Genomic DNA, 22,420 nt, shown 5'->3' with positions numbered 1-22,420 from the left:
GAGAGTGAACCTTAAATGAGTTGGGCTTTGTGTTATTGGACCGCCTCAGATAAAAAAGGTTAAGTGGGTAGAATTAAATAATTCATTATGGCCACAAAACTAACATTTTGCACATATATAATCAAATTAAATTCATATAATTATTGAGGTCTTGATAATTATTGTTTTGACCAATGTTTTGAAACCCGGACCGGACCGGCCGGTCCGACCGGTTCAACCGCGAACCGCCGCCATGTCCGGTCCGGTTATATGTGCAAACCCAAAAACGTCAAAAAACCGGTTCAACTACCAAAATCCGGGTTCGACCGGTAAGAACCGGAAAAATGGAAAACCGGCCCAAGAACCGGTTTTTAGCTCAAACGAAAATTTCATGGCCGGATCCGCAATGATGGTGGTCGTGGGTGACGGAATCTTACCGGAAAAGGTTGTGGATAAACAGATCTAGGCGAATTTGACTGAAGAAAATAAACAAAAAAGGTGAAAATGAAAGTAAAGAGTAAAACGAAAAAAGATGTGGACTTTGTTTTTGTCTGTGAGAAATTAAAGAAGAAGAAAGAACAACAAGAGACTGAAGAAAGAAAGCAGAAGGGAAGAAGAGGAGGGCACGGGCTGGGTTGGGGGGCTCTGCGTGAAGAAGAAAGAAGAAAGAGGGAGAGGGAGAAGAGAGAGGAGAGAGAGAAGTGAGGAATTTTTTTTATTTTTTTTTTGTATAAACAAATGGAGTAAGTTATAAAATATACAAAAAAACACAAGTTGTACAATAAAGTAATGAAAGTGGGAAGGAAATTAAAAAATATATATTTAAATTAATAAAATAGTTATAAAAATTAAAAATTAAAAAACCCGGTTGGACCCCGGTTGAACCGGTTCAACCGTGACCCGGTAACTTCACCGGGTCGATGTCCTGTCCGGTTTTCAAAACATTGGTTTTGACCCCTCTTAGGAACCATTTAAGTTTGTACGTACTCGTACATATTTTGCAACTTCAGTGCATTTTTTTATTCAACTATTTAGTACGTATATAGTGCATGAGCTCATGCATGCAAAGTGCAAATCTGTAGCAGGTGCACGTAAAAATACTTTATATATGTTTAGTTTGCATTATATTCGTCAAATAAATTAGGGTTTTTTCAAGAACCACCCTTCTGTAATCTCTAATTGCTGAAAACCCCTTCGTGTTAAAAAAATTAGCAAGGACCCCCCTATCAAAGTTAGTCAAAGCCAATAAGGCCCCTAACATCTTATCATGTTCTGCACGCGCACATTGTGCGACTGGGCTGCATGTTTTGACCTGAAAAGATATAAATACCCTTTAAATAAAAAGTGGAAAATTACATATTGGCCCCAAAATTTTCATAACCCCAAATTGAAACTTTAAGAATTTTCAATTCAGCCCTTGACAATTTCTATTACGCCCTCTCTCCAAATTATCTCATCCCCAATCAAACTCTCCACAATTTTCACGCAAAACACACACACAATGCTTCCTGATGGTGCCCCCTTTGCAAATATATTTTTTTTCCTGCAAAATGTTTGGAAGGTACCTCACCAAAACAACCCACTCCCAAATATGCCTTTCCTCTGTTCCATCTCTCTCGAGAAACTCCGACCACTTCAACCGGCGACATATTCCACAGTTCCGTTGACGAAGAAGGGGCACGAGCATGTTGAGTATGGGGCGGCGGCGGCGGGTGGGTATGGTGACGGGGGCAGCGTATGGGGGCAGAGTATGGGGCGGGGGCAGCGGCGGATGGAGGTAATGGCGGTTGGGTATGGTGGTGACGGCTAACACCGGCAGAATATGGGGCGGCGGCGGCGGGTGGAGGTAATGGAGGTTGGGTATGGTGGTGGAAGATTGAAGGAAGAAGGGGAAGAACAAAAATGGCTTATTTGCTGATTGTTGAAGAAGAATTATTTTGGGTGGGGGTGGGTCAACGGGGACAGGAAGATTCTTCTCTATATTTCTTGTTTTTTTTTTCACGAATTTTCAATTGGATTTTCGGTATATTGCAAGGTTAATTTTGTCATTTCATTTAAGTCAACAACTAAATCTGATAAAAAGGGATGTGTGCTATACAAAACCAAACATAAGGGGGTATTTGCTAATTATTTTGTCATGAGGGTTTTTATGCCAATTAGAAATAACACAGGGGGTCTGTGCTATTAGCTCAATAAATTATTATATGATTAATGAGCTGTAAAAATAATTATTTTTAGCCCAAGAGGCATGCCTAGCTAATTCTACATGACCATAGTGTATGACTCTGATAATAATTTTCCGAATCGATTAACTATTATCACATCAACAGCTAATACAACATAAGTGGCATGTATATAATATAAAGATCAATTATGGAATGAAAAGACATTAAAATGAAAGATTTTACGGTAGAAAAAACCAATAAGGTATGTATTTATGTGTTTTATAGCTATACTATCGTTTTCGGAGGAAAAATAAATTGCGCAGACCCGTTCGACATTTACGGGGTTGAAATTGGCAGCTAAAAATAGACATTAAGATGTCGATTTTTTGCACCAAACTTGACATAGCCAACATGTCGATTGGTTTGCCAAAAAATCGACATTGAGGTGTCGATTTGCAGCATATATTTTCGATATCTTGATGTCGATTATAAACAATTTCAATTTCAATTTTAATTTTAAAATTTTCCCCTCATTTTTAGATGTCGAAAATTAGCGCTCCCAAATCGACATTTGTCGAATTACTGCAGCAAAAATCGACCTGCAAATGTCGAGTCCTCCCCTTAAAAGGAGACATTTTGCAGGTCGAATGCACGGTTTTGATACGAGTTCACCCTCCAAACAACAATTCTTCAACATAATCAAACAAATATGTGCTAATGGATGCTTCTTAGACAGTGTTTGGCTAAGTGTACAAAATGTTAAAAGGAGCTTATAAACTCTCCCAAAATGTTTAGTAAATTTTAAAGAAAAGATCTTAATTATTTTTTTAAATAAGTTGTTGGAGAGCAAAATAAAATCTTTTTAAAGATATACATCTCTACAAAAAAAAAGACACTTTTCGCAAGGAAAAACTTATCACAATAAGTGCCCAATTTGTCGCTAAAACTTATTGTGACGAAAGATTTGTTACCTTTTGTTTGTCCTGCAAAGCTCGACGCTAGAAGTTAATTAGTTGACAAGTTTTCTATATTCGTTACAAATGTATTGGTCTTACAATATCTCTATTTATGGTAACAACATGACCCTCACTAAGACTATATAGTGTCGTTACAAGAAATAAATTTGTTACCAATAGTCAAATTTGGAGTAATATTTTATATATATTTGTAATAATAATATTCGTTACTAATACCTTATGTGACAATTTTTATCCTCACAAATACTCATAATTTGTTAATATATATATATATATATATATATATATATATATATATATATATATATATATATATATATATATATATATATATATATATATATATATATATATATATATATATATATATATATATTTTTTGCGACCTATATAATTCTCACAAATACTATATAAATATGACCATAAATCCTTCATAATAAATTTAAATCCAAAATGAATATATATCAAAAGGCGTAAACTTCAACACAATGAAATCTTGTACTAAGAGCTGAAGATTACTTGGTAACACTTTATAATCACAATCAAAATAAGAGATAATATTTTTTATTACAAAAAGAACCTTGTATCTAAATTCAGTATAATTACATCCTTATACAAGCTTAAACTATAAAATACATCATGTTTTATTGTTTTTTTTTTTTTAAAGAAAAGGACAATTGATTGATCAAAACAAAAGTAATTTTTTGCAACATTATGTTGCAATATCCACCATTTTATCTATTCCAAAAACCCGCAGATACAAGTACAATTCGACTGTACAAGAATAATTTTAATGATACACATTACATAAGGACATACATGGAAATTAAGAACTAATATCATGAGAATAGAACAAATATTTTTAAAAGCACTGATAAGACTTCAGAGGATGAGATTTAAGCAACCAGTAAAGAAGCAATAAGAATTCAAGTAATAGCTAGCCTAGACAACATTCATCTTAGCATCTAAAGTTTAGGTTCTTGGTCCTATTAGAGTAAGACATAACAAAGTAAGTTGCAATTTTGAATTTAAAAGAAGCTGCAAGAAATAGAGAGTAAGCAATCCACATCATCCATGCTCAAATTGTCAAAATAAGTACTATCTAATGGTGCGGTATCAATATTTTTAGTGGATACAAGAGATAAGATATTGAGGTGAAATATGAGAATTTGCATAACATATATATTTTCCTGCTCATATGTGTACATTGTATATGAACTTTTGCTACCAATGTTGTTAGCATTTGATGTTATATACTGGTTATAAGGCTTTGTAAGAAAAATGCACCTATATCAACTACATATGAATATTATTGAGAAATTCTTAAATTAGTGTTATAATTTTTTCAAGCATTGCAAATTTACCATATACGAAGTAATTTGTAGGTTAATCTTTTGAGTATTATGTACAAGTGATTAAATAGAGAAGATGATCCAAAACTAATATACCAAAAGCAATTTTTAGTAGTTCTACCTTAAATTTCCGCTTTGCCAATTGCCATTCCGGCTTTGTCCAATTGCCGTTGCGACTTTGCCCAATCGCCACTGCAGCTCTGCCCAATCGCCGCTGCTGTTGCTACTTCGCCCAAAAACCATCTTCACCAATGCCTAAAGCAACAACTCGGCCAGCTGCACAAGTATTAATAGCATTCCATTAGCATGGTAAATGGAAACATGTGAAGAAACTGCTTGTCTCCATCGTCGTCGCCATGAAAAAAAACTGCTCTTTAAGTGAAGAGCTTGAAGGAATCTGAGTACTACCAATACCGAGACAGATCTAAAAGCCCTAGCGCATTTTGTCCTGATCTTTTCACAAGTTGCTACTTGTGCAATATATTTTGGGCATTTTGGCCCATTGACATAATAGATTAATTACATTTAGTCAAAAAATATTCTTTTAGAATATATTAATTATTTTACAACTCAAAGTGTCTCTACTACTATTATTTCTATTACAATATCAACTGATAAAATGAATTTTGCTAATCTTAAAAATCAATATTTTATATTAAAAATTCTGCTAGGTGATATGAAAATTCATGTTTAAAATTCAAAACGTTCAAATATAAAATAATTTAGACTAATAATTAATAATGACAAATATACTTCAATATATTTGTTATGTCGTTCATATATTTTGTAACAACAAATAATTTGGTGTTGATGACAGTTAAGTACATATGATAACATAATAAAATAAAAAAAATTCTAGTAGAATTATTTTTATTAACAATTAATTGATCATCATAAAATTTAACAACATTCGAAAAAAAAACATTTTCTAACAAAATTAAGTCAATTGATTTGTAAGTTGTAACATTCTAAACATTAACAACATTCTAAAATGTATTTGTATATTTGAATAATTAATAACTATCTGAGGTAATTCCATTAAGTTATTGTAATAGATTCAAATTTTTCATAAAAGAATAACAAGTTTTTCTGACAATATTATCACATTTGTAACGATTGTTTATCTTTGTCACTAGAAAATATTTTTTCGTAACAAAAATGAAGTTTTTGTAACAATATATTATTGCCACCAAATATTAGGTTTTTTTGTAACGGAATTCTTCTTTTGGTAACAATTTTATAGTAGCGTTACAAAACAATAATTTTTTCGTGACAAAAATTATAATTCGTTACCATAGACTACTTATTGTGACAAATTTTACATTGTTACCATTGTTTCGTTATTTAAAAGCTCTCTTTTTTGTAGTGCATCTATCCCACCTTTTTATTTAAGATGGTATATTGAGTAAAAATATAAAATAAGCTCATTATCCAAACACTCTAAATATTAATCATAAAAATAAGATGTAACATCGTACCATCTCTTAAAACATCTTATCAGAAATAAGAACTTATCAGTTGTTTAAAATAAGTTTAGCCAAACACCCTCTTAATATTATTTTAACAATACTTCAATGATTAGCAGACTACTGATGGATGCTCATGGCGGTGGCGGTACTGGCTTGGGTGGCATGTTCGCGGCGGCAGATTGGCTTGAGCGATGGGGAAGGCAAAGGGTTTTAGGGGGCGTTTATTTTTTACTTTTTTTTTTTCACAAAATACTTGATCCATTATTTGGTCTTGCATGAATAAACAAAAGACAATTTATTAATGGGCACATTTGTCATTTCATCTTAATAAAATAGAATATTTTTTTTTTTGTTTTCCTTTAATTTGGTCTTACACTTATTGAAACTAGTATTGCGACTAGACGCGACCTTACAAAAATCATAAAAAAGTTGCAACCCATTGCGATAAGAAATGTCATCACTTTTACTTCTTTCTTCTTAGGGATATATAATAGGGTAATTGTCAAAATATAATTTTATCCGTCAAAACTATTACCATAGGGGGCATGTGTAGATGGCAACATACCTCAGGGATATTTTCGTAATTAGACCTTACCTCATAGTGTTTATCATAGTTTACCATTTATTGCTTTTCAAATAACAGAAGGATAAAACGAACAAAACACATTTTATGTAAATTTAAACGGTCCGATACAAACACTAGTCAGAGGGGTTTTCATAATTACGCAAAAATTGAGGGGACTTTTTGCAATTATGCTTTACCTCAAGGGGTTATTGTAATTGGCTCGAAGGATGACAAGTTAGACGAAGGGGGCCTCAAATTGAATTGAATTCCATTCAATACCCCAACAAAAAGAACGCCATTACGAAATTTTCAATACTTTTGAGTAATGGGTTCTCGCCAGTACTTCTTCACCATATAGAAAATCTTCACACACTTTTGTGGGATTTGTTCAAAATTTGGAAAATGGAGGCAGCAAAATTGGAAGAAACGCTAATGGCTTTTGAGGCATCTCTGTTACATTTTTGAATTGGGTAAGTTACGAAAAACTCCTTGAATTTAGGCTAAATAACGAAAAACACCCCACCTATTCGTAATTACCAAAAAAACCCTGAGGTTTGTTTCCATCTTACACCAAGTGTGACTTTTCACGGATTTTTTTTTATTACGGGGAATAGACATTACACAATAAAACTCGATCAACGGTTTATCATAGGGGATTTCGCTATTACGGATAGGTGGGGGTGTTTTTTGTTATTTAATCTAAGTTCTGGGGATTTTCGTAATTTACCCTTTGGGAATTAAATGACTCGGTTTTGTTATTCCGTTGCCATTTGAGCGAACTCTTCTCCCTCTCTCTATTTTTTTTGTTTATTTCTTTGTTACATTTGGAAATTGGTTAAATTACGAAAACCCCCTGAACTTAGGCTAAATATTGAAAACACCCCCACCTATTTGTAATTACCAAACATCCCGAGGTTTGCTTTCGTCTTACACCAATCCCATTATGTGACTTTTCACGGATTCTTTTTTATTCCAATGAATAGACATTACGCAATTTTAGATATTTTCTTTTATCTCTCACCTATTAACCGAAGGTATAATAGAGAAGGTATAATAGATTGTATACATTTTCTGTTGAAAAAAACTCGATCAACAAATAATCAGAAGGGGATTTTGGTTATTACGGATAGATAGGAGTATTTATCGTTATTTAACCTAAGTTCAACCTAAGTTCAGGGGTTTTCGTAATTTACCCTTTGGGAATTAAATGACTGGGTTTTGTTATTTCGTGGCCATTTGAGCGCACTCTTCTTTGGGTTTCATGGATATTTTCACTAGTTTTAACAATAGTTTTTCTAAATTAAAAAAATAAAAAAAAAATAATAATAAAAAAAAATAAAAAACAATTCTTCTACTTTGTTGGTGTGCTCAAGTATGAGACCTTGTGTCATGGTTGATTATGGAAAATGCCTGAATTAGGGCACCATCTTTGTGCATTTCTCACTCAATGCAAAAAGGTTGCACCAATTTCTTGCCGTATATCGGTGTTTCGTGGTTCTTTCTTTACTAAATAGTTTCTTGAAAACCGGGTCATTGTAAAATTCAAGCATCTACGGAAGAATAAATTAACAACCGAGATAATCAAGAATCGAGCGTATTGCCTACATAAACGCTAAACGACACGGTTTTTCCATGTTAGATAATCCACGTGCGTAATGGTGGTTTGTAAAGCTGCTTTCCGATTTTATGTTTTATAAATTTTAGCTAGTAATACCTTTATTGAACTAATCCGATCGATATTGCTAAATTATAAAAGGGATAATTAGCAAGACCCCCCTCATCTAGGTAAATGAGTTAAGAAAACCCCCCCTCCCAAAAATAATTAGAGAAAACCCCCTTACCTAATATCCTACCCAAATATTATTTAATAATTCCCAAACCACCCTTATTACCCCTAACCCATTGCCGTTCTCTCTTTTTTTTCTTGTCTTCTCATCTTCTCGTCTTCTGCTTCTCTTCTGCCGTGTTCTTTGTTTTTTTTTTTTTTTTCTTTCTCCGACAAATCTTCTCATCACCGTCGCCCCCGTCGCCGCTGCCAACCTGGCTCACCGTTCATCAACAAACAACCCCATTTCTCTCTCTTCATTCCTCCCCAGTTCACCACCACCACTATCTCTCCTCTGCCGTCCACTGATACCGTTGCCAAAATGATGAAAGGTGCCTCCGTTGACCAACGCCGCCGCCGGAGAGGATGTGGAGGGGGAGTAAGTGGCCGTGGAAGAAGATTTCATCCGCCGGAGATAAATCGATGGCGGCGATTGGAGGAGGGGATTTTGGTTTGTTGGTGTTAATGTCGGACGGCGGTTGTGGCGGCGGCGGTTGCGGCGGCGGGTGGAGGGAGATGGTGAAGGAGAATTCATGGGAGGGTGAGGATGAAGGTGAAGGTGGATTGATGAGTTGTACCTGCTGCTTTGTTTGTTGTTCCTCTTCACCCCTCACTATAATTTGATGCTCAATTTCCATAGCTTTTTCTTTTTTTTTTTTTGATGAATTGCCAATTTTTTTTCTTAAAACCTGACGGGTTCGGCCATGGCAGGAGCTCTGGGTGGTGTGGTGACGAAGGGGAGGTTGTTTTTTGTTTTTTTTGTGGATGAAACCTAAATCGACTATGTACATGTTCATAGTCGATTAAGCTAATCGACTATGCTCTGGTAGTCGATTAAGGTTCATCGACTCCAATTTTTTTTATTTTTTTTGGATTTTTTGTTTATTGCTTTCAATTGTATAAATCATTTATAATATTTGTATATTTTTTTGTTTTGGTAATATATAGTTGATTTTGTATTTTTTTCGCAGTTGTGATTTGTTATTTTTAGTAGCAGATTCTTAATCGACTATGCTTCACATCATAGTCGATTAATACACCTGATATAGAAAAAAAAAATTAAAAAAACAAAAAAAAAAAAATTAATTAAATAATTTCCTTAATCGACTATGAAGCATAGTCGATTAAGGCTTAATCGACTATGCTTCATAGTCGATTAAGAAAAAAAACGGAAAAAAAAAAAAAAAAAAAAAAAAAAATTGCTGAGCGTGACCCACTGATGATGTGGCGGGTGGGGACAAAGCTGGAAAGCATAATAGCTGAAAATGGGTGTGGACTTTTCTCAAATGGACTAAAATATTTTGGGCCTCCCTCAATTAAAAAAAATAATGAGGGGGTTTTCTCAAAGAGCCCCATTATAAAAACTCGTCTGTCCAATCGGTGTGACTCATAAAATGGAGAATTGTTTCGATCCTTTAGCACTTAATATAGAACTACTCTAATTAATTATTTAAGTAATGGTATTTTAGAGTTTATTGCAAATACTACCCATGTGTTATCTCGAATTGGCAAATACCCCCTTGTGAAAAAAAAAACTCACCAACACCCCCTTGTGTTAACATTTTTGAAGCATACTGCACCCTTTATGATTTTAGGCTTTGACTGAAGGTAAAGTGACAAAAATGCCCTTGTGAATTTTTCAGCAATTAATAAAATATATTATAATTTTATAGATATTATATAGTTTTTTATTTTGTAAATACTAAAAATAAAAAATATATTTAAACGAGAATGAAATATATATTATACCATTAAAAGTTTTAATATGTTTTCTATTTTTTTTTAGTTTTACATTATATATTAAATAAAGAAAAGAAAAAAAAAACAAAAAAAAAACGTTCTTCTTCCCCACCCTCCCACCCAACTCTCAGCACTCGTCCACCATATCTCCACTGGGTTGTCGCTTTGGCTCCGCCGCAGCTCACCACCATCTCACCTCTCCTTCACCAACACCACCATCTACTCTAGATCCGCCGCCCACCAATAAATTTTAATTTATTGAAACTTTAGTTTCCACCAACAAATTACTTTACATGAGCCTCAAACCTTCCCCCAATCTCTTATTTTGACGACGGTGGTGGCGTTAAGAAAGAGCAAGAGAAGAGAAAAGAACCAAAAGACGCAATTTTGACCTAGCAAGTTCGGCCGTTATCCTACTTGTATCTTGATCCCGTCGAAAACAGTTGTGCTGGTGACTTGGCTTCCGGTGATCTGAAAAAGAGAAAGCCGGACTGATGCCGGAGTTAGCACTCCGACGATCAAGTCAGTGTTGGTTTTTATTGTTATGTTTTCTTGGGATTTTTTGTGTGTGTATTGCGTGTGTTAAAAGAAAAGAGAAACTCCCTTTATATACACCTCAACTCAGAGCTCGAGGTCCCGGGAATTCCGCGCTGATTACGGGTGACAGTTGTCCTTCCCCGAATAGCCCGGGCGGCCGGGGTCATGATAACTCCTCCAGTAGGTTTACTGACCTCGTTCGGTACTAGCCGTTGAGCCGCACTTGGTCATTCCGCCATAAATGTTACTGTCAGAGCATTAAATGCGCCGTCCAGCATTTATAACCCTCCCGAACTGTCGGGACTCCTCGGGAGGAAAATCAGGTCCTGTGTAGATGGGCTTTATGCTACTGGGCCGGGCGGCCCCTTGGATCGTTAATACTGGTGGGCCCAACCCCTTGGTGGGCTTTGATAATTGGGCTCCTGATCCTGGGCCGGGAAAGACTAACTCCGAACCGGATCAACTAGTCCCCCACTCCGGGTTCTATCTCCGGATTTAGGGCCCGGAGTTCACTCGGTTTTACTTTCATTAATTCGGGCGACGTTCAATCAGCCGCGTCTTTCGAGTTGGCCGCCTAGTCTTCTGCACCCTCCACACACAATCCTAGGTCCCTACAGCCTACGCGGGGCTCTTCGTTTTCCGTGCGCCATTACTGCCGGCGGCTCTTCGACTTTATACCCTACTTTATTTTTGAAAACCGTCATTTATTCATCCATTCTGATATTCACACCTCTCTTCTACTCTTCTTCTTAATACCTTCCTTTCTGCTAATCGAGTGACTCTGCCAGGTACACCCTTATTCCTTTTTCCTTTGTTTATACTGCGTTCGCCCCTCCTCTGACTGGTTCAACCATGGTTTCTCAAAACACCTCCACTTCTTCTTCTTCGGAGAGGACGGGTTCCGCCGTCCCCTCCCCGGTTCCGCGGCGCGGTCGTCGGCGACCGGGTCCCCGTAAAACTGTAGTTGCTTCTTCCTCTAGGGCGGGGAAGAAGAAAGTAGCGGAGAAACCTACCCACTCCTTGGTCGATAAATTCGACCTTGAGGCCCTTTATGTTACCCAGGGGATGGATCCCTCGTTTCACCTTGTGGTGCCCTCCCGTGACCAACTCCCTTCTAACCCTCCTCCGGGGTACCTCACTTGGTACCTCGACCAATTCAAAGCCGGCCTTTCGTTCCCTCTACACCCCTTTTTTGTCGAAGTCAGTCGTATCTATAAAGTTCCCCTTCACTTGTTTCACCCCAACGCCATAAAATTCATGTCCTGCTTTTACATTGTCTGTGTGGGTACCGGTGTCAACCCACGTCCCGAGCTTTTCTTTTCCTTATTTACCCACAATCGATCGCCCTCAGGCTATTTCCATCTCTCAACCCGAGTCGGCCGTCTTTTCGCTGGTCTGGTCACAAAGATCGATTCGTGGCAACGACGTTTCTTTTTTGCCCGTCCTCCCTCTCCGTGGCCCTTCAACCCTTCTCCTCCCGCTAAGTCCCCCAAGCGTGCTGCCTTGGACGTGAATTTCGACGAGGAGACAGCCCGTCTCCTTGCTCGTGTTCGTCCTCGAGCTTGGAATGTGGAGAAAATCGTTAGTACCACTCCCTTTTTTTCCCGTGCCGGTCTGTGGCGCACCCCTTCTTTCGACCGCCGGCCCTGGGGTATATACCAATTTTGCCTCCCCGCCCCCTATTCATTTTACTTGTGCAATGTTTTTCCCCGTTTCCCTTTGTATTTTTGTTTGAAGCCTTTATTAATATTTCTATTTTGCCAGCCGAGATGATGCTTGACATGCTGATGGAAATGGCGGAGGCCGAGAAGAAGAATGCCGGCGGCTCGTTGGTACAACCGCAGGAGGCCGGTACTTCTGTTGCTCCCGAGGCATCTTCCCGTGGAGCTGAGTTTCCGTCGCACAGTTCCAACTCCCCTTCTCGCGCCGCACCACCCTCTTCTAACTTGCGGCTGACTGCCCCCGATGTCGTGATCGATCTCTTGGACAGTGAGGCCGAGGCACGCGACCCGGTGGCTTCTGTGGGCGGCGACCCCGGGTTTGAAGAGGCTCAAGGAGAGTCGGCGGGAGCCAGCTCGAAACGACCCCAGCCAAGTGACTCCACCCCGCCGCCCAAGAGAGCCCGCCTCGACTTGCCCTCCCTCTTCTCTGCCGACGACTCTGAAGCGTCCGTGGACTTTGCTCTTCGCCAGCTAGCCAAGGTCCAGGTCGCCGGGGATTCATCCTTTTTGAACAATCTGCCCCACTCAACCCGCCGCGCAAAGTTGGCTCTTTGCCTAGCTCAGGTGTGTATTTACCTTCCTCTTACCTATTATTTTATCTCATCGATGGTATTAAGAACTTATTTATTTATTACTTTTTTACTTTTTAGGCGAGTTCTATCGTGGCTTCGGGTTTTGGTGAAGATGACCCTTCGGTTCATGATCAAGCGGTTCGTGAGCTGTCCTCGCAGGCTGCCAATGCTCGCACTGCTCTCGAGCGAGCATCTTCCCGGATATATGCCCTGATGGCCGAAAACGGGTCCTTATCCAGGCAGTGCGAGCTTGCCGAAGAAAAGCTTCAAGACATCCAATCAAAGTTATGCGAGACGAAGAGTGCCCTGGAGGGACAGATTGCGCGGGCGCATGAGGAGAGGGACTCAGTCGTCCGACAGCTGGAGGCGAAGGAACAGGCATTCGAAGAAGAACTTTCCCGCCGCCTGGCTGCCGAACGAGGGAAATCCCTAGGAGAGCTTTTGGCGACTGCAGAGGGCTTGTCGATTCTTGACCAGTACCGGGTGAAGCTGTTCCAGAAGTATCCGCACACGAAGCTTTTCTTGAAGGATGCATGTCCCATTGGCATGTATTACGTGAAACAGACCATTTCCGCCTGTGAGACCTTGGCCTCCGAGCAGCAGGTGGTCGTTCGCTACGAGCCTACAGCTGTCCTCGGTAAGATTAGCAGGACGCTTCCTTTATGGAAGGGCGACCCTCGTGAGCCAATCGACTATGCCTGGTGGCAGTCTATTACCGACGATCTGATCTCGTCAATTGACTCGCCTTCCGCTCCCCAGCTTCCGGAGCCATTACCCACTGATCCGGCGGGTGCGGCGTCGTCGGCCACCGCTGGTCCCCACCCGGCTCTTCCTCCGCTGCCTGCCCCTGCAACCAATCCTGCCTCCGCCTCCTCTGCTCCTTTATCCACTCCATCCGTTGCCGCCGCAGTTGTTCATCGCTCTTCGTCTTCTTAAAAAAAACTTTCCTTTGTTATTTCTTTGTTTTATCGTATGTTTGGACTATGTTGATTATCCCGTATTGCTTTTGTTATGTACGCCTTCACGTTTTTTATTCGTTTACTTAGTAACCTGTTAATTCTTTCTCTCTTGTATTCTCTCTTTTTTTTTTTTTTTTTTTTTTTTTTTTTTTTTTTTTTTGTTCCTCGCGATCGTATCTTTCTATGACCCGGAGCTCGAGCTCTCGGGCGTTCTATCGTGAGCTCGAGCTCGATTTCGTTCCGAGGAACATACTTGGAAAAATTTCAGTTTTTCCTTAGCGTTCCTCGGGATCGTATCTTTCTATGACCCGGAGCTCGAGCTCTCGGGCGTTCTATCGTGAGCTCGAGCTCGATTTCGTTCCGAGGAACATACTTGGAAAAATTTCAGTTTTTCCTTAGCGTTCCTCGGGATCGTATCTTTCTATGACCCGGAGCTCGAGCTCTCGGGCGTTCTATCGTGAGCTCGAGCTCGATTTCGTTCCGAGGAACATACTTGGAAAAATTTCAGTTTTTCCTTAGCGTTCCTCGGGATCGTATCTTTCTACGACCCGGAGCTCGAGCTCTCGGGCGTTCTATCGTGAGCTCGAGCTCGATTTCGTTCCGAGGAACATACTTGGAAAAATTTCAGTTTTTCCTTAGCGTTCCTCGGGATCGTATCTTTCTATGACCCGGAGCTCGAGCTCTCAGGCGTTCTATCGTGAGCTCGAGCTCGATTTCGTTCCGAGGGACATACTTGGAAAAATTTCGCTCGAGTTCTTGGGCGTTCTATCGTGAGCTCGAGCTCGATTTCAGAAAATTCCCCCCCTTTTTTTTTAGCGTTTCCTTACTTTCATAAGTTCTTCAAAAAAGGAAGAGTAGTTCTCATTCATCTAGGGGGAACATATCAAAAATATATATATAAAAAAAAAGGAAACATCGAAATGGCCAGTGGAAGACATGCGTTTCTTTAGGCAAAATACTTCTTCAAATGCCCTACGTTCCATGGTCGAAGTAGCTTATCCCCTTCGGCTGTAGCTAGCTCGTACGCACCTCCTTTTAATATCTTCTTAACAACGTATGGTCCCTCCCAACTGGGTTCCATCTTCCCGGTGGCTTTCAGGGCGTCCGCCAGCTTAAGCACCAGGTCACCGACTTGGAAATGTCTTCTCCTTACCTTTCTGTCATAGGCGTTTTTCATTCTCGCCTTACTCGCCTCCATCCTGATCGCAGCTTGCTCTCTTAACTCCTCTGCTAGGTCCAAGTCCGTTCTCAGCTGTTCTTCATTGTTTACTTCGTTGAAGTTACTAATTCGCCTCGAAGGTATTCCGACTTCTAGCGGTATTACTGCCTCTGAGCCATGCACCAGAGAGAATGGGGTTTCCCCCGTTGCCTCCTTGGGGGACGTCCGGTATGCCCATAGGACCGAGTGCAACTCATCCACCCAGTTGCCCTTCGCTCGATCTAACCGCTTTTTGATCCCTTCGATTATGACTCGGTTCACTACCTCAACTTGACCATTTGCTTGCGGGTGCGCTACCGCCGCATACCTCTGTCTTATGCCCAAACCCTTACACCACTTGGTGATCCGTGCTGAATTAAACTGTGTGCCGTTGTCCGAGACGAGGTTCCTCGGCAGCCCGTATCTGCAGCATATGTTCTGCCATATGAATTTCATTATTTCCGTATCTGTGATTCTCGCCACTGCTTCTGCTTCGACCCACTTAGAGAAATAGTCTACAGCGACCACTAGAAACTTCCTTTGGCCTGTCGCGAGAGGCAGAGGACCTACTATGTCGATTCCCCACTGGGCGAACGGGCAAGGGGCGTCCACGATTGTCATCTCCTCCCCGGGCTTGTGTATGCGGGGGCCGTACCTTTGGCACTTGTCGCAGCTCTTCACAAATTGCGCTGCATCCTTTCTCATAGTGGGCCAAAAATAACCGGCTCTAAGTAGACGCATCGTGAGCGTTCGCCCGCCGGCGTGGTCTGCGCAGCAACCGTCGTGAACCTCTCTGATCGCATTTGCTCCTTCCGTTTCGCTTAGGCATCTTAGGTGGAGCCTAGTGAATCCCCGCTTATATAGTGTCCCTTTATCCAGGCAAAAATTTCTCGCTTTCGTTTCCAATTTGTTCTGCTCCTTCCGGCAGGATAGCCTTTCTCCTTGCAGGCATCGTATGATACTCTGGCGCCAATCTGGTGCTAGGCTTGTTGTCGCGATCTCCAGTTGCTCTCTTGGCTGCCCCTCGAGGATCGTTATCTGTCTTGAAGAGCAGTCCGCGGACATACTTCCCACCCTTGCTAGGAAGTCCGCTTTTTCGTTTTCCTCCCTCGGGATTTGCCTAAGTGCTACCTTGTGAAAGCCCTCAGCTAGCTTTCTCGCCTTGCTGAAATATTCTTCCATTCGCCCATCCTTCGTTTCGAATATCCCGTTGAACTGCTGGACGACCAACTGCGAATCAGAGAATATCTCCAAAACCCTGGCCCCCGCGTCGGCAGCCAACTGCAAGGCGTGCAGCAGGGCCTCGTATTCAGCCTCGTTGTTTGACGCCCGGAAAGTTAACTGGATCGCGTATTCATATTTATCATCCGTGGGGCTGACCAGCAGTACCCCCGCTCCGCTCCCCGATTGGGTGGCGGATCCATCGATGAAAACTCTCCATTCCCCGCTCTCTTCCTCTTGCGCTATCCCCTGCAAAAAGTCCGCTAACACCTGCCCTTTGATAGCGACCTGTGTCTCATACTCGATGTCGAACTGGCCTAGCTCCACTGCCCACTTCACCATTCGACCGGATACATCCATCTTTCCTAACGTTCCTTTCAGGGGAAGGTTAGTTCGCACTGTTACCCCGTGCGCCAAGAAGTAGGGCCTCAGTTTCCGTGCTGTGATTACGAGGGCCAATCCTGCTTTCTCGATCTCGGGGTAATTCTTTTCGACTCCTCTAAGCATTCGGCTTACGTAATAAACAGGGTGTTGAGCCCCTTTCCTCTCGCTCAGCAGCACCGTGCTCACGGCTTGGCGACCCACCGCCAAGTACACATATAGTCTTTCCCCGACCTCAGGCTTCACTAGTAGAGGTAGACGGGTGAGAGACTCCTTCAGCTGCTCGAACGCACGGTCGGCCTCTTCGTCCCATTGGAAGCGGTGACCCTTGCGCAGGATTCTGAAGAACGGGTAGCTGGTATCCGCCGCTCGCGAGATGAAACGACTTAGTGCCGCGATCCTACCAGCCAATATTTGCACCTCTTTTACGCCTTTTGGGGGTAACATTTCTATTATCGCCCGCACCTTCTCCGGGTTGGGCTCTACTCCTTGTTTAGTCACCACGTACCCTAGGAACTTTCCGGTCTCCACACCAAACGCGCATTTGGCAGGGTTGAGCTTCATCCCGTATTTCCGTAACGTCGCGAACGTCTCCTGTAGGTCGCCGATGTGTTCACCGGCCTCTTTACTTTTGACCAACATGTCATCCACGTACACTTCCATATTCCGCCCTAACTGGGTCCGGAACATACTATCTACCATTTTTTGGTACGTTGCTCCCGCGTTCTTTAAACCGAACGGCATTGCTACGTAGCAATATGTTCCCGTGGAAGTCACGAAGCTGACCCTAGGCTGATCCTCCTCGGCCAGGCGGATCTGGTGGTATCCCTGCGAGGCGTCCATCATGCTGAGCATTGCGCATCCGGCCGTTGAATCCACGAGTTGATCGATTCTTGGCAATGGGTAGTGATCCTTCGGGCAAGCTTGATTCAAGTCGCGGAAGTCTATACACATTCTCCATTTTCCTTCCGCCTTCTTCACTAGCACTGCGTTTGACAACCAGGTCGGGAACTGGATTTCCTTGATATGACCCGCCTCTAACAACTTCTTTACTTCCTCGCTAATGATCTTATCCTTCTCAGCCCCGAAGTGCCTCCTTTTCTGCTTCACAGGGCGAGCGCCAGGCCTTAGGTTTAGCTTGTGGACAGCTACCGAGGGATCTATCCCGACCAGGTCAACGGGAGACCAGGCAAACACGTCCTGATGGACTTTTAGACATGCTATCAGCTCCTCGGCCATTTTGCTATCCATCCTGGTCCCTATTTTAGTGACCCTCCTAGGGTCATTCTCGCTGAGATGAACCACTCGCAATTCTTCCATGGGCTGGATGTGACCCTCCCTCTCGTCGTCTGCCTCCGCGCGGGCCCTTTTTTCCCTTGCTCTATCTATGCCATCTTTTTCCTGCTTTTCCAAGCGTTCCCCCCATCCGATGGGATTAATGCGTCGCTGCCCCCGTAGCGCTTGATTATAGCATCGTCTGGACGTCTCCTGGTCGCCGCGGACCTCTCCCACCCGATCTAGCACTGGGAATTTCATTTTCATGTGAAATGTGGAGACGACGGCTTCAAATGAGTTCATCGAAGGTCGTCCCATTATCATGTTGTACGTCGACGGTGCATCTATGATCAGAAATCTGACGGCCCTTGTGGCTCGCAAGGGCTCCGTTCCCAGGGACACAGACAGTGTCACCTCGCCCATGGGTTGTACTACCTCCCCGGCGAAGCCGATGAGAGCCGTGTCTACCCTCCTAACTTCGAAATTCAACCTCATCTGTTTAAAACATTCGTAGTAGATAATGTCCGCCGAGCTGCCTGTGTCCACCAATATTCTGGCCACATCATAGTCGGCTATCATGGCCGTGATGACTAACGCATCGTTGTGCGGCTGTTGTATGCCGGTCTCGTCTTGCACCCCAAATGTGATCGGCGGGGCTATAGATACCCGATACATCATGGCGAGCTCTCCCCTTAGCTCCTGCAACTCTCGCAAGTGCGCCCGTCGAGACCTGTTCGAGTCTCCTCCGATAGGACCTCCAAAGATCGTGTGAATGTAACTATTAGGTGGGCGGGCCTCTGTAGCTCCACTCGCGTGAGTCGGGGGTCGGTTCGAGCTATCTCCCTTCTTGGCCTGTCTTATCCCATTGGGATTACCGCCTACGAATTCTGAAAGATTTTTAGCTCTGATCAGTCTCTCGATCTCATCCCTTAAGTGCTGGCATTCATCAGTGGAATGGCCGTGCTCATTGTGGAACTTACAATAGGGCCCGGCGTTGGCGGGTTTCCTTGGAACCTCCGCATAAGTTCGGGGCCACTTCAGCTTGGGGTGGTTGGCGATGGCGACTAATATCTCCGAAGGGGCCGACGAGAGGGGTGCATAATTCTCGAAACGAGGTCCTCCCCTCCTGTCCGGGCCAGGCTCTCGCCGGTAAGTCGGTTCCTGCTTCCTTATCTCCTCGCGGGTCCTTTCCTTCCGTTTTTCCGCTGGTAAGATGCCCTCTATAGCTCTACTTCTTCGAGCCTCCTCCGCATTTATGTACTTTTCTGCTCTCCTGAGCAAGTCGTTGAAAGAGACAGGGGCCTTTTTGGAGAGAGAATCAAAGAACTCACCCATGCGTAACCCCTGGGCCAATGCATTGATGAGCACCTCCTCACTGGTGGCCGGGACTTCTAAAGTCGCCGTATTAAACCTCTGCACATAGCTTCTCAAAGGCTCGTTCTCCTTCTGTCGTACTGCGAATAGGGTAAGGGTGCTCCTCTTTTGTTTTTTCGAGCTGGCAAAGTGGTTTAGGAACACCTCACTAAATTGTGTGAAGCTGTGGACCGAGCATCGAGGGAGCTGACTGAACCATCTTTGTGCTGGCCCTACTAACGTGGTTGCGAACACACGGCACTTCACGCCGTCTGTCAGTCGATGAAGGGAGGCAGAGGTGATGAATCTCGACAAATGTTCCCAGGGGTCCGTGGTTCCCGTGTACTCGTAAGTGACATGTTTGAATGTGGCGGGAAGTTCACCATGCTGCAGCTTTTCGATAAACGGTGTTCCCGCCATTCCTTCTTCCTCCTCGAGAGGGGAAGCCTCCGGCTCCTCCAAACACGGTCCTTTCTCGCCCCCGCCCGATGCCTTTCTTTTGGCAGCGGGATCCTCTATCCTTTCCTGGGGCGACCGACCCCTAGCTGCAGCAGCGATCAGGGCCTGCAGGTTTTCTAGGGTGAGCGTTATGGTGGAATTCTCACATCCGGTAGGAGATCCACCAGCCGTCGGGGTTGGCTCCTCTCTTCGAGGATCTGAGGGAGGTTCGGCCCCGAGGACCTGCAGCGGGGGTGGAGTTGACTCTTCGTTCAATTGCTCTGATAGGTTTCGGACTACGTCTACGGGCGTAGCCATTGGTAGGATCCTTTACGTGCGTCAGTAGTGCCAGCTGGTGAAGAGCTAACCTGGCCTTACTTATAAAATCTTCCCACAGACGGCGCCAGTTGATCCCGTCGAAAACAGTTGTGCTGGTGACTTGGCTTCCGGTGATCTGAAAAAGAGAAAGCCGGACTGATGCCGGAGTTAGCACTCCGACGATCAAGTCAGTGTTGGTTTTTATTGTTATGTTTTCTTGGGATTTTTTGTGTGTGTATTGCGTGTGTTAAAAGAAAAGAGAAACTCCCTTTATATACACCTCAACTCAGAGCTCGAGGTCCCGGGAATTCCGCGCTGATTACGGGTGACAGTTGTCATTCCCCGAATAGCCCGGGCGGCCGGGGTCATGATAACTCCTCCAGTAGGTTTACTGACCTCGTTCGGTACTAGCCGTTGAGCCGCACTTGGTCATTCCGCCATAAATGTTACTGTCAGAGCATTAAATGCGCCGTCCAGCATTTATAACCCTCCCGAACTGTCGGGACTCCTCGGGAGGAAAATCAGGTCCTGTGTAGATGGGCTTTATGCTACTGGGCCGGGCGGCCCCTTGGATCGTTAATACTGGTGGGCCCAACCCCTTGGTGGGCTTTGATAATTGGGCTCCTGATCCTGGGCCGGGAAAGACTAACTCCGAACCGGATCATGGCCGGTGTACTTGAACAACTTTCAAATGCTTAAATCCCGTTTCGTAAATGTTTTTTTTTTCCATTTTCATACAATTGTTTTGTACTCGACATGTTTTGATTGTTACGTAAGTTTTTATAAGCCTGTCCATTCGAGATTTTTTTTTTTAAATTTAATACTCCACATCTAATTAGCACGCATGGCATGCAAGTATACCGGCTAAATTACATTAGAAGCAAGAGATTCTTATTGCAATATGAAACGAGAAAACGAAAACATATTATTAAATCGCTTATTCGTCGTTTTGTTGAATACATGAATTTCAGAGATTATTAAGTAATTATTGCTAATTAATCATCTAATCATCTCTTACGTGTCCTCGATTTTCGAGCTTTTACATGTCATGGTCATAGATGAAATGATCTATTTAATTAATGTTCGAACACTCGCGGACTTTGTCAAATCAAGTTTGACTACGGAGACCACGATGCTCTTTGTTGACCTCGAAAATGATCCTCCAAAGGTTTTCACAAAACTATAATATTTTCGCAACATTTTTTTTTTGAATTCCATGTAATAATCACCGATATTATATATATTATGATATTTCAGCTGGTGACGCGAGCGGAGAAAAGCGATGCAACGATGCAGCTTCTCTCAGCTCAAAACTTGTTCTCCTCTGTTTTTTCATGCAGAGACGGAATTACCAGCGATCACTTGCAACGACACGATAGTGGGCCCCACTCTATCGGAGATGCTGAATCGTTAGTGGATCTAAGTTGCTGCCTTAAGGAATGTGATGTCACAATCCCAACACTTAACGGGTAAAACTCGTCTAAATTAATTTGCAATGGTTTGTGAGATGCATGATACGATATATATTTAATAGATCGTATATTTAATCGTTACTTAGTATTTTATTATTTAATATATATTATTGAAGTATTAATTTAGTTAGGAGCCGTAGGTTTAGTGGTTATGTTAGATATTAAGTATTTTATTAGTATAGTTAATTATGTCTCCTAGTTAGATTAGGATTCTAGGGTTTTATTCTCTTTAAATAGTCGTCTTGTGCTAGGGTTTTGATAATGAAGAGAAATAATAAACAAGAGTTTTCTTACGTTCAGTAAAGAAATCTTGTGATACTCAAGAGATCGCATCAATTGGTATCAGAGCGAAGTTGCGATTAACACCAACGCTTCGTTAGCAAGGCAGCGATTATATCAAAGCTACGCTGGAGCAAAGTTGAGATCACATCAAAACTTTGTGAAATCATGATGTCAGAAACAAGACGGTTGGAGCGATTGGAAAAATCCGTAGAGAAATTACGGATCGATTTTCAGAAATTACTCGAACAAAGTCACGGACGACGTCAACGCCAACACAAAAGCCGAAGGGACCGCCGCCCATCACCGCCAACGCCACCGCTACCATCACCACCGCCGTTGCCGAGCATGTCGCCGGAGGGAGAGGAAGAGGACGACGATGATTTTGTCGAAGAGCCCCGATTTTTTGTGAGTTCGCCGAAAGAAGAACTACCGGATTCGGTAGAAGTAATTTGGGATGAAGACGAGAAATTAACCAATAAGGAGATTGAAGAATCACTCGTCTTAAGTGAGATAATTTGGAACGGGCACGAGGAGTTAAGTAGCGAGGAGGACAAAGAATTAAAAAATATAGTGGAAGGATGCCACGACTTCCCGGAGAAAGGAAACGAGGAAGTGCTTGTG

The 22,420-nt window shown here is 42.6% G+C and overlaps 1 pseudogene; it reads left to right on the top strand.

Annotated features, from left to right (window-relative positions):
- The first annotated feature begins 1,570 nt into the window (after window positions 1-1,570).
- On the top strand, window positions 1,571-21,518 carry LOC148771490 (uncharacterized; annotated as a pseudogene).
- The last annotated feature ends 902 nt before the right edge of the window (window positions 21,519-22,420 follow it).

Source organism: Erythranthe guttata, chromosome 3 (genome assembly GCF_056151865.1).
Source record: "Erythranthe guttata isolate IM_541 chromosome 3, IM_541, whole genome shotgun sequence".
Taxonomy (NCBI): domain Eukaryota; kingdom Viridiplantae; phylum Streptophyta; class Magnoliopsida; order Lamiales; family Phrymaceae; genus Erythranthe; species Erythranthe guttata.
This window is presented reverse-complemented; position numbering and strand designations above follow the sequence as displayed.